Source organism: Ranitomeya imitator, chromosome 2 (assembly GCF_032444005.1).
Source record: "Ranitomeya imitator isolate aRanImi1 chromosome 2, aRanImi1.pri, whole genome shotgun sequence".
NCBI classification, from domain to species: domain Eukaryota; kingdom Metazoa; phylum Chordata; class Amphibia; order Anura; family Dendrobatidae; genus Ranitomeya; species Ranitomeya imitator.
In genome coordinates this window covers 498,001,666-498,015,404 of record NC_091283.1, presented here as the reverse complement: position 1 = coordinate 498,015,404, position 13,739 = coordinate 498,001,666, and positions in this window count along the sequence as shown.

Genomic DNA, 13,739 nt, shown 5'->3' with positions numbered 1-13,739 from the left:
CTTTGAAAAAAAATTATGTAAGGAAAAAGTGTAGTGTGTATGTGTTGTGTTGTATGCTACTGGCTAAAAATGTAATAGAGGTCTACAATTAAGAGGGTAATGGGATTTGCATGGTACAACCTCCGTGATGTTATGTAACATTGCACTCGGAAAGCTAGTGCAGAGCACAAGAACAATTTTTTCAGAGTGAGCGCTGCCAGCCGGGGCGCTCCTCATAACGGAATGAGGACTTTGTATCTTGATGTGCAGAAGAACAAATATATTTTCATGAATATTGAACATCCAACTGGAACTATTAGGAGAACATGGTTTGGTTGAAAGCTAAACTAATACTATGAGGCTAGTGTTAATGGGTTTATAAATATGTATCACGGTTCATTATTTAATTTGCTTTCCGCCTGTGGGCAGCTATTCTGCTTGTCTCATGCATATTCTGCAAAAAATGACCGAAGTATAGACTGAACAAAACTGTGGATTTGAGATCATGAGGATATCCTTGTGTACTATTTCCACTGGAAAGTGTGAAATGCGAGGACCACCCACTCCTTTTTTTGCAACTTGGTAAGGAAAATGACCCTCCAAAAATGACCATGCCAGTCCTTGAGACTTTGCTGTAAAATATTCTGTAAGTCCTCAATTCTAGGAAAGGCAATAATGATTATGGCTACCACTGATTACTCGGCTTTTATCAGAACTTTTGGAAGCAAACTAGAGGTTCCCCCATACCAGCCAATCAGATGAAAGCTATGGTTTTTCTAGTAGAAACACAGAAGTTGTGATTTTAATTAGCTGTGATGGACAAGTCCATCATTTTCTTCTAAGGCTATTTTTGAATGGTATATCTTGAGGAGGGTCAAAAATTATGAGGTTTTTCAAGTGGAAACTAGATCTAGAAATGCCTTTTTGGGGAGTTTTTTGAGAATTTGTTTATATCTGGAATAGTTTTTTTTTCTTTCTCCCGAAGTGTTTTCTTTTTTTTGTAGCCGTTTAATTGGACAGTGCCTTGTTTTAGAGTGGACTGCTTCAGAAGCTTCCAAGAAGTGACATGCAGCTTTTTGTTTTCAAAACTTTTTCCAAAAAAAAAAGAAAATGCTCCAAAAACTCCATATGAACAGCACAGTGGATTTCTCATAGAAATGAATAGCAAGAATTTTCCAAGTGTTTTTGAAGCGATACATATATGCAGTCACGTGTCGACTAGACATGCTTGGCCCCACTCAATACAAGTGAATTGCGTGAGCACATCTAGTCGGAATATACCCAGAAGGAACACACACTCTCACCAGCAAAACTGAAGAATCCTGACAGCGAATGGTGCTCATACAGTAGGGATTCAGAAGTCTGCAGTCATATGGGGTGTCTGCAGACTTTCATCAGAAGACCGGCCAACCCCCTTTCACTAAGATATTTGGCTTAAGAATGATAAGAAACACTGCTCTAATTGGTTGAGAACCTGGGGTGTTTGGTCCATCTGACCCCTATATCTGGCCTCTATAATTCCCCTTCGCCTGCACCACTACAGTAGTCGGCCACCATAAACAATTCACACTATTGAATACTGCACTGCTCAACACTGAAATTGCAGTATAAAGAAGGAAAATTCATGGAATTATGGAAATCACATGTTTGATAGACATAATAATGATATGCCAGAGCATTCTTGGTTTCTTGACCTGAAAAAGGCACCGGTCCGGCGCTGAAACACGTGTTGAATAAGAACCTTTGCTTAACCATTGGAGAAAGATCCTTTATTCCAGCAGCGCAGCCCACCGACTGTGAATTACCCATTTTGTTCAAGGCGTGTGGCACTCATACTCAATTGTAATTAATTCAAGATTTTTTGAAAATTTTGTTTCTGTTTTTTCATCATTTGCATATCATTAACTTGTCTATCCATCCTGTGATGTCCAGAATTCCACGACTTCTCCTTCTTGGTGTTGCAATTTTAATATTGAGGAGTGAGAATGTTGGTGCAGGTGGTCATCCATCCGTATAAGGCCTCGTTCAGACTTCTGTTTTTCACGCATAGAACATTTTCCTTTTACAATCTATGAGACTGTTCACATGTCCTTCCTATTCTAAGGATTGAGTGTCTGCAACCACCCCTAATCCCTTGCCCCCCCTCCCGCCTCCCAAAAAAATATTTTTTTTTTATGAGAATGACAGAATAAACTTAGCCATACAAATGAATGGGTCTGTTAAAAAAAAAATGGACAGCACTCCTTTACCATCCATGACTCATCCAAGTGATATCGGTTTTAACTGTTTGATGGGTGGGAGTAGTTTGGATTTTTTTTTTGCTCATGATAACAATGAACATTAATGGATAAAAATTGGAGACGGCACACTGTTGAAATGGACCTTTTTTTTCCTTACATGCTACCAGAATACGGACATGTGACGAGACGCAACCCCTTCCAGTGCCAGGTGTTTTCCTTCCCTATTCAGTCATTATACAAGCCATTTCCATGTCCCCAGGGGTGCAAATAACTTCATGGTGGCAAATACTCTGAAGGTCCCATTAAATATTTGAACAGCCCCATGTGTATCTTATGTGCACTGGATAGTGTATATTATGGCCCTGATTCATCATTTGCAGTTTATTTAAGTCACTTTTTTCCTTTGTCTTGTGGTATTGGTATTTTTGGCATCAAATTCATCAAAATGGCGCACACTATTCATAAATATGGGGCAAAGTCACAAATGGGCTTTTTTCACCTGTTTGGATCTGTTTTTGCCATTTTTTGCACCAAAAGTTACAAAAATTGGACCTAATTTTGTTGTACTAAGAAATACAACTGGGGGAGACAGGAGTGGAGATTGCCAAATTTTGCGACTTTTTATAAAGCCAAAATTGATGGATTAGGCAAAAACATCTGGAATAGCTAGACTCCTGCAACAAAGCAGAAAACAAAACAACAGGCGATCACATATAATAGAGACATAAAAAAGGCGCAAATAGAATAATAAATAGGGTGCAAACCAAAAAAAGGTACAAAACTAGACAAAAAAACAGACGCAAAGGCAATGATGAATTGGGGCCTAAGATAGTAAGATGTAAACGTAAAGCACATAGTAAAATTAACGCATTACAACCATATCCTGTCTATTAAGTGCCTGTAAGGCCGGTGTCACACTAGAGAGTAATCTGGACTAGTGCTTTGCGATAAAAAATCGCATAGCACTCGGACCAATGTTAATCTATGGGGCAGCTCCCATCATCCATTTTTTTTCTCGGCCGTATGATACGTGCGAAAGAAATCGCAGCATGCTGCGATTTGCACCGTATCACGCCCGAGACTCGCCAATGCAAGTCTATGGTGTAATGTATAAGAATTAGATCTGTCTCTTTAAGAAAGCGAGGGCGGGAGTTGAGTGTAGTTTCAGTTTCAGTTCTGGCCTGAGGAGGAAATGTTATGCTGCTGTTATGCTGTGTGCTGGAGGAAATGAGAAGAATAAACTACAGTTAAAGCTTACTCTCTCTTAAATTCATTACACCGTGTGGACATTACAACTGGTGACGAGGATGGGATTGAATCACCTGCTCCTGTGAGTACTGACCCCTGCTTTACTGCTTCACACGCCAGCGCCACTGAGAGACTCCATCATGGCTGAATACTTGCACATGTTCCCACAGTTTGATATGACTGATGTCACTAATCTCTCTCATAACTGGAGAAAATGGTTAAATCGATTTGAGAATTTCCTGGAAGCAATAGATATAAAAGAGGAGAACAGAAAAAAAGCCGTGTTCCTGCATTGTGCGGGCACAGGAGTCTATGACATATACAGCACATTACCAGCAGCGGAGACAGACACGTACAGCAAATGCTCCAAAGCTCTCACTGACTACTTCAACCCTAAACAAAACATCAGATATGAAAGATACAAGTTCAGGATTGCTAAGCAGCTTCCAGAAGAATCCATGTAGACACCTATGTCACCCGGCTAAAAGAACTAGCACATGGGTGTGCATTTACTGACGTAGATGATGAAATCCTAACTCAAGTAATTGTCACCTGCTCGTCTAATACCATGAGGCGTAAAGCTCTGCAGCAGGATCTCTCTCTGCATGATTTACTCAAGATGGCCCGTGCTATAGAGATAGCAGATCATCAGGCAACTGCAATGGAGAGTGGGGATAATTTACATGTGCATAATCTCAAACATAACAGTGCACAAGACAAGCAAGGCCCGAAACAGAAGAAATGTTATAGATGTGGACAAGATTTCCCTCACCACATGAACAAATGTCCAGCTATAGGACAAACTTGCAGTAAATGTGGAAAAGGGAACCATTTTGCAGTTGTCTGCAAATCAGCGCCCAACAAGTCTCCTCTGCCAATGACAAAGCCTGCAAATATAAAAATGGTAAATCAGGATATAGAAGAAATGTCTGTGGCTGAGAACTATGTGTTCACGACGTCTGCCACTGGCTCAGTGCAGTCTCCATGTATTACACTCACCATCTGCAACACGGATATCACCTTTACCATAGATACAGGAGCTTCGGTGGATATCATAGACAGCAATACTTATGAACAGTTGAAAACAAAGCCAGCCTTACAGCAAGTGCATACTAAAATCTTTCCATATGGATCTAAAACACCTCTAGTTACAATGGGACAATTTGATGCTGAACTTAGCTATAAAGAAAATAGGCAGAAAACCACTTTTCACACATTACAAGGATCCGGAGGCTGTCTTCTCAGCTATCACACTGCCTTGAAGCTAGGACTCATCCAGATTGTTCATACCATAACCGACCCTGCGGACCTGGATGTACAAGCTATGGTGAATAGTTTTCCCTCCCTATTTAGTGGATTAGGAAAATTAAAGGACTCTCAAGTGCATCTTCATGTGGATGACAGTGTCCGTCCAGTAGCCCAGGCTCACGGGCGTATTCCATTTCACCTGAGAAAGAAGGTAGAACAGGAACTCCAATTACTCATGGATGATGATGTCATTGAAACTGTTTCTGGTCCCACTCCGTGGGTCTCTCCACTTGTGGTAGTTCCAAAACCAAAGACTCCAGAGCAGGTAAGACTGTGTGTTGACATGCGCCTGCCCAACACTGCTATTCAAAGGGAAAGACACATCTCACCCACAATTGATGACATTATTAATTTATTAAATGGAGCAACTGTTTTTTCAAAGCTCGACCTCAATAAGGGCTATCATCAATTAGAATTGAGTCCAGAATCCAGATACTTAACAACATTTTCCACCCATGTGGGTCTCAGAAGATACAAAAGATTGACGTTTGGGGTCTGCTCAGCAGCAGAAATTTTTCAAGATACGATAAGGAGTGTCATTCAACATATTCCAAATGCCTTTAATTACAGTGATGACATACTGGTTTTTGGGAAAACTCAAGCTGAACATAATCGTGCTCTATATGCTATCTTTGAATGTCTGCTCTCTGCTGGACTCACTTTAAACAAAGAAAAATGCGAATTTGATAAAAATTCATTGGAGTTCTATGGTCACATTTTCTCGGCGGAAGGAGTACGACCTGATCCCAAGAAAGTGGAATCCATCAGAGCAGCTTCAATTCCACAGGATGCCAGTGAAGTGCGCTCTTTTCTTGGAATGGCAAGTTACTGTGCTAGATATATTCCAAATTTTTCGACAATCAGCACTCCATTAAGGGAACTTACGAAACAAAATTGCGTTTTTCAATGGTCCCAAGACTGTCAGGCCTCTTTTGAAACAATCAAAAAGGAACTCTGCTCAACAACCACCATGGCCTATTTTGATCCAGCTCTTCGAACCGAACTGATTGTGGATGCTAGTCCCGTGGGACTGGGTGCAATTTTAGCACAATACAAGGATGACAATCAAAGTCCCCACATCATTTCTTATGCAAGTAAAAGCTTAACAAGCACTGAAAGAAAGTATTCACAACCTGAAAAAGAAAGCTTGGCAGTCGTCTGGGGATGTGAACACTTTCACTTATTTCTCTATGGCGCTCCCTTCACCATTGTCACAGATCATCAAGCTCTCCTTACAATTTTTGGAAATCCCCGAGCTAAAATGCCAGCACGGATTGAACGATGGGGTCTACGTCTACAGGACTATAATTACAAAATTGTTCACAAACCTGGAAAATACAGCAATCCGGCTGATTATCTCTCAAGACATCCCACGAATGATGATTTACCTGTGCATTCCTCCTTTGAAGAATACATCCACTTTGTTGCAGCTCACGCCGTGCCAAAAGCACTTTCTGTTGATCAGTTTGTGAATACGACAACAAGTGACAAGACACTCTGTGCCTTAATACAAATTATTCAAAATAGAAGGTGGCATGAAATTCAAAAGAAAAAATTTCCTGAAGATGGGATTGATCTGAAAGAGTTAAAACTATTTTCAAATGTACGTGAGGAATTATCAGTCACTGAAGATCAACTCATCCTTCGTGGTACCAAACTGGTTGTACCTAAGGCCTTGCGCAACCTAGTCATACAGATAGCACACGAAGGTCATCTAGGAATTGTTGGCACAAAAAAGTTACTCAGAGAAAAAGTGTGGTTCCCAAATATGGATAAATTGGTGGAAGAGAAGATTGGACATTGCTCCACTTGTCAATTAATTACTCCATCATCAACTCTAGAGCCATTACAAATGTCTCCGTTACCCACTGCTGTATGGGAGGAAGTGGCAGTCGACATATATGGACCATTACCAAATGGCCAATACATTCTAGTAACAATTGATGAATATTCTAGATACCCTGTCATTTCATTCATCTCTTCAACGTCTGCTAATAGTGTCATACCAGAACTGGACGACATATTCTCTGCATATGGCATTCCAAGAGTGGTCAAAACAGATAATGGACCTCCATTCAATGGACATGTGTTTGCACAGTTTTCTGAATACTTGGGGTTCAGCCACAGAAAAATCACACCTTGCTGGCCGCAAGCCAATGGAATCATAGAACGTTTCATGCGCACCATGGGGAAACGAATCAAGGCAGCTAGCCTGGAGCACACCCCACTGAAACGGTCACTATACAAATTCCTGCGCAATTACCGCAACACGCCACATTCCACCACTAATGCTGCGCCATCTCATCTAATGTTCAGCAGAACTCTTCGTACACGGATCCCTGATGTGACCAGCCATCCCTTACCAAATGACTCTTCAGTGCGATCAACGGATTTCTTTAACAAGCAAGCCATGAAACATTATGCAGACAGAAGGCGACGGGCACAGCCATGTGCCATCAAAAGAGGTGATATGGTTGTTGTGCGTCAAAAATCAACCAACAAAACCTCAGCTGTATATAGTCCTGCAAAATATAATGTTACTGAGAGAAAAGGCAGTATGGCCACGGCTGAGCGAGACGGACACTCCATCACTCGAAATTCCTCACATTTTAAAATCATACCGCAGAACAATGGTAATGAACTCCCACCAGTGGAAGATTTGATACCCGACGGTGGAGAGGACCAACAAGAGGTGACTGATCCGTCAGCACTGGACACCCCCAATGAACGCAGACATTACCCTACACGGGAAAGAAGGGCTCCATCGAGACTTATTGAAGAGATATAGTTTAAAAAAAAAGGGGAATAAGACAATACAGACATATGGTTTTTCTTGGACATTTTCGTGTTGTTACATTGTCAATATTTGTTTTAGGTTGTTAATATATGTATATAAAAAAAAAAAAAAAAGGGGGATGATGTAATGTATAAGAATTAGATCTGTCTCTTTAAGAAAGCGAGGGCGGGAGTTGAGAGGAGTTTCAGTTTCAGTTCTGACCTGAGGAGGAAATGTTATGCTGCTGTTATGCTGTGTGCTGGAGGAAATGAGAAGAATAAACTACAGTTAAAGCTTACTCTCTCTTAAATTCATTACACCGTGTGGACATTACATATGGGTGCAAGAAAAAAACGGATTACACATAGACCATGTGTGTGACTTTCAAGAAATACGTACCAGTGTTCTTTAGAAAAGCTGGCAATTCAGGGTGCTGTAATGTAAAATCACACTGATAGGTTAAAATAGAATAGATAAAATAAATGTATACATAGTATATATATATATATATATATATATATATATATATATATATATATATATATATATGTGTGTATATATATATATATATATATATATATATATATATATATATATATATCACTGCTCAAAAAAATAAAGGGAACACTTAAACAACAGAATATAACTCCAAGTAAATCAAACTGTGAAATCAAACTGTCCATTTAGGAAGCAACACTGTTTGACAATCAATTTCACATGCTGTTGTGCAAATGGAATAGACAACAGATGGAAATTATTGGCAATTATCAAGACACACTCAATAAAAGAGTGGTTCTGCAGGTGGGGACCACAGACCACATCTCAGTACCAATGCTTTCTGGCTGCTGTTTTAGTCACTTTTGAATGTTCGTTGCGCTTTCACACTCGTGGTAGCACAAGGCGGACTCTACAATCCACACAAGTGGCTAAGGTAGTGCAGCTCATCCAGGATGGCACGTCAATGTGTCTGTCAGCAAAGTGTCCAGAGACGGGAGGCGCTACCAGGAGACAGGCCAGTACACCAGGAGACGTGGAGGGGGCCGAAGGAGGGCAACAACCCAGCAGCAGGACCACTACCTCAGCCTTTGTGCAAGGAGGAACAGGAGGAGCACTGCCAGAGCCCTGCAAAATGACCTCCAGCAGGCCAGAAATATGCATGTGTCTGCTCAAACTGTTAGAAACCCACTCCATGAGGATGGTCTGAGTGCCCGACGTTCACAGATGGGGGTTGTGCTCACAGCCCAACACAGTGCAGGATGCTTGGCATTTGCCACAGAACACCAGGATTGGCAAATTCGCCACTGGCTCTCTGTGCTCTTCACAGATGAAAGCAGGTTCACACTGAGCACATGTGACAGAGACTGGAGATGCCCTTGAGAGCGATCTGCTGCCTGCAACATCCTTCAGCATGACCGGTTCAGTTGGCAGTGGGTCAGTAATGGTGTGGGGTGGCATTTCTTTGGGGGGCTGCATGTGCTTGCCAGAGGTAGCCTGACTGCCATTAGGTACCGAGATGAGATCCTCAGACCCCTTGTGAGACCATATGCTGGTGCAGTTGGCCCTGGGTTCCTCCTAATGCAGGACAATGCCAGACCTCATGTAGCTGGAGTGTGTCAGCAGTTCCTGCAAGATGAAGGCATTGAAACTATGGACTGACCCGCCTATTCCCCAGACCAGAAACTTTCCCATGCTACAGAGTTCATGTCTGGTCAGGTGGGGAGGCTGTGTAGGCAGCTTTTCATTCATTACACAGTGGTTTACAGCTGGGCCGGTAGCATTAGCACTGCTCCTGGTTGTAAACTATTTAACCCTTTGAGATGGATTGCAGCGTGGCACTTGACTGCACGGCGGACAGGTATGAGATATTGTTGCTTTTTTATTTTGGATCTTTTACAGGTGAACTAGGGCTTCGCTTGGATTGAGAGTGCAGTAAAGATGGAAAACCTGTGTGTTTAATTATTTCATTAAAATACTTTTCTTAATGTGTGTGTATTTTTTAACCCATTCATACTATTGGATTAATAATGGATAGGTGTCTTATTGACACCTCTCCATTATTAACCGGGCTTAATGTCCCCTTACGATAGCAAGGTGACGTTAAACCCTTATTACCCTATATGCCACCTCTACAGGGCAATGGGAAGAGAGAGCCTAAGTGCCAGAATTGGCGCATCTTATAGATGCGCCTTTTCTGGGGTGGCTGGGTGCTAGTATTTGTAGCCGGGGGGGGGCAATATCCATGGCCCCTTCCTAGGCTATGAATTTCAGCCCGCAGCTGTCTGCATAGCCTTTCTGGCTATTAATTATAAGGGGACCCCACATCATTTTTTTGTGGGGTACCCTTATTAGAATAGCTAGTATAGGCTAAATTTACATCTGCGGACTGATATTCATACACTGGGAAGATTCATGGGTATTAACCCCTTCCCAAGCTACAAATATCAGTCCCGGCCATTGGCTTTCCCTCTCTGGTGAAGAAAATTGTGCAGGAGCCCACGCAATTTTTTTTGCTTGTAGGATGGAACTTGTGGAGCCAATAAATAGGCTTCCACATTATTTATTCATGATTTTCAGGGCCGGTATCCATTATATGTCCATTTTGCAAGCTGATGAGAAAATCTCGCCATATGGATGTCACACGGATGCTTAGATGCGAGAAAACCACATCCTCACATTGTATACGGATCACTGTTCGGGAACTTTTCTGTGATTCTCGGCCATGAAAAACGGATCAATTTTTTTTTATACCTTATGTGTGCCTCCAGCCTATAATGTTCATCCTGATCATCCCAATTCATGAATAGAGATCTATATCTAGAACAGCGGTGAAGACTGACACTGACTATGAGAGAAGTAGGACTGGAGATACAATTCAATATCCACTCGCACATGGATGTATAGAGTTTCATGAATCCATAAGCACAAAACGGATCCGTGTGTCTGATTTCAGATACTTGGAGCATGTCCTCTTTTCATCCATTCTGTGATCAGACTTGGTCTTTACAGTCCGTATGGATTTGTCCAAAATGAGTGAAGATGGACGAGATCCTTCATGAGGCCATGTTCACACGTTCAGTATTTGGTCAGTATTTTACATCAGTATTTGTAAGCCAAAACCAGGAGTGGCGCAATCAGAGGAAAAGTATAACAGAAACACTGCACCACTTCTGTATTTATCACCCACTCCTGGTTTTGGCTTACAAATACTGATGTGAAATACTGACCAAATACTGAACGTGTGAACATAGCCTTAGAGTGCCACCGTGTTTTACCTGCTCCATTGTTAAGGGTCAATGGATAAAAGAAGTGTGCAAATTGCCTCTTCAGCGAGAAAGAGGACTTGAACTCTATATAGCGCCACCTGTCGGTAGTAGCGATCCTACAAGTCACAATCAACCCTTTAACGAGTCTTGCAATATGACAGGATGAAAGCCAAATCAGAATCTCAATTTGCAGACAGTGTTTCGGTATATTGGCCCTCATCAGTGCAAAGTATGAGAACTGATTTGGCTAGGTGAGTGGTTCTGGACTGGGATCTAAGGGGTAAGGCTTATCCTTGTGGAGAGTGACATACCAGCTCTGGCTTGTCAAGTTAAGGAGGCTTATTTGCCATGCAGTGCTCCTCTGGGAAATTTTAGGATCGTTACTTCCAACAGGTGGCGCTGTATAGAGTTCAAGTCTTTCTCTCTCAAGAGGCAATTTGCATATAAAATTTCCCAGAGGAGCAATGCACCAGCCAGAGCTGGTATGCCACTCACTCTCCACAAGGAGAAGCCTTACCCCTGAATAAAAGAAGTTCATTCTGCCTGCTTCAGTGAAAAAAGTGATGAGGGAAAGCAACTAGATACAAAATGGACGACACGTAGCAGAAGTACAGTTGTTTTTCAGACTTCCTTTCATCAAAGACCAGTTCTATCTGTGTTTTTCATGGTCTATTTAGCTATTCACACGTCTATGGTTTTTGCAGATCGTCTGTTCTCTAAAAAACTAGAGACGTATCCGTTTTTGATTTGAGTCAAAGATCTAAATCATCCATACAAGTATTTGCCCTAGTCGGAGTCTGTTATAAGATCAGTGATTATCTAGAAATGGAGGAAAAAGATTAATAAAAATGTAACAAGGTGGCACAGGGTGGTTGTCATGGACGAGTCCACTAGTTCAATCAGTGAGCACCCCAGCCCCTTGCAAATGAAAAGATAGTTCCAATCCCAGCCTTATAGCACAGTTGGTTACCTCTGGCGCACAGTTACTCTCCATACTGTGATGGCGTCCTCTGGATGCACGACACGTCACGCTTCGGCTTGAACAGTGGCAAAACTTTAATAACAATGAAATGGAGAAGAAAATGCTTCCTGCACTGTCCTTATCCAGATATTCTGTCCCAACAGTTCCCGTCCGGTTCCGAGAAGCAGACAGTGCTTTTATGGGTCACTCGCACAGTCCTAGTGCCTGTTCCAGCTGCCCAGTAGTCCTTTGGCAGCACTTCCTCCCCAATGGGGGTATGTTATGCTCCCAACACTGGAGCACATCCTGCCACGAGCAAGCCTGCCCGGGCTCAGCTGCAGAAGCAGGAAATTGCTGCTTCTTCCAGGCTGCTAACCCAGCCCCTTTTGGTTAATGTGTTCTAACCCTGAACTAATTACATGCATGTTGTATAATACAGTATACTCACAATAGTACATCAGACATACAGACACATTAATAAAACAGTGATACACAATGGTAATGCATTAACTTAGAGCCAAACCGTCAGGGCACCGCATGGGGAAGTCATGCCTAGCATATAGGAGAGAGGAGGCAACTGAGGGTCCCCGCCACCTTCTTACAAAAAGATTTCATATAAGAGGATAAATTATTTTAGCTAATGTATTGGTTTTGGTAGCCCACAGCATCACAAAAAGGTCCTGATGTGATGTATGAATTATTTAAGTCTTCGCTTAATGGAGCAGTCTAAACAAAACACACATGGATGCAAAGAACAGCACAGTGCCTTTACCACCGCCCTGGAGTCTCCAGCCAGTCATTCTTCAGCTCTAGCAACAGCACAATGGCCAACGTCAGCTGGAGAGCCCCATGTTGCAGGACACTACTTTAGGCTGCATTTACATGCTTTAATCAAAAATTGGTATGATGCATATGTACCTTGTGCTAGAAGCTTAGCATGAAAATCCTGTCTGTGTCAGTAATTTCTGACGCACCGTGTAGTGAAGTGTGGATGAAACGCGCGTTGGGGTGGAGGAATGCGCCTTGGACACCGCACACACTGTAAGTATCGATCATAGGCATTTAGCCTACTTGTAATTATTGGGATGCGGCATGTAAATTATATGTACAGCCTCATCTGGGTTTGTTGTGGTGGCATTCTTTCAACCTAGCAGAGTCCGATGGCAAAATGTTATTTGCTTTTGGTATATTTATATGCATAAAAAAATATGCCAGCAGTCATTTCAATTTAGCCAGTTAAGCACATGCACTTTAGATATCATAGTATAATTTGTGAAGCATTCTATATAGGCCATATCAGGCAAGCTGCATTTTTTCTCCTTTTTTTCTACGCCCAACAGTGGGATATGTTATATCTTGGACTGTAATTTTCTACACATTACTACTGGATGTGTGTTTAATGGCGTCCCTAGCCATTAGCGTCCCTCACATTGGATGCATTTGTTTTATACTCATTTTTTGTGTTAAATATTTTGTGTATATTGAATAGAAATTGCAATTTAATTTTATAAATTTCTTTGTGTTTTTCTGGCCACTTCTGTCTCGGGGTAAAGAAATTAGTGACACAGACGGGATTTTCATGCAGTCACATCTTGTGTGTATTTTTTTTTTCTTTTGCTGCAGTCACGTTTGATTTTGCAAAATCTCCATCTAATATCAAATTGTGAAGAAGATCCTAATTGTCAGGACCATTTATGGCTACATTCACATGTTGCAGCCATAAAGGGTCCTGCCTGTCGCACAATTCACTTCTGCCTCTTTGTGCTCAGTGTCAGATTGGGGGAAAAATTGGAATTACTAGGGCACTTAAAATATCTCTGTGTGTCTGACTTCCTTGGTCTTCAACCTTTGGTGTTAATACACCTCTTTCAGAACATGCTGGGAGTTGAAGCTGAAGAACAGCAGACAACCTCTCAGCATCTTTGATAGAAGCTGCACTAGGACCCAGAAGTTTTGCATTCCTT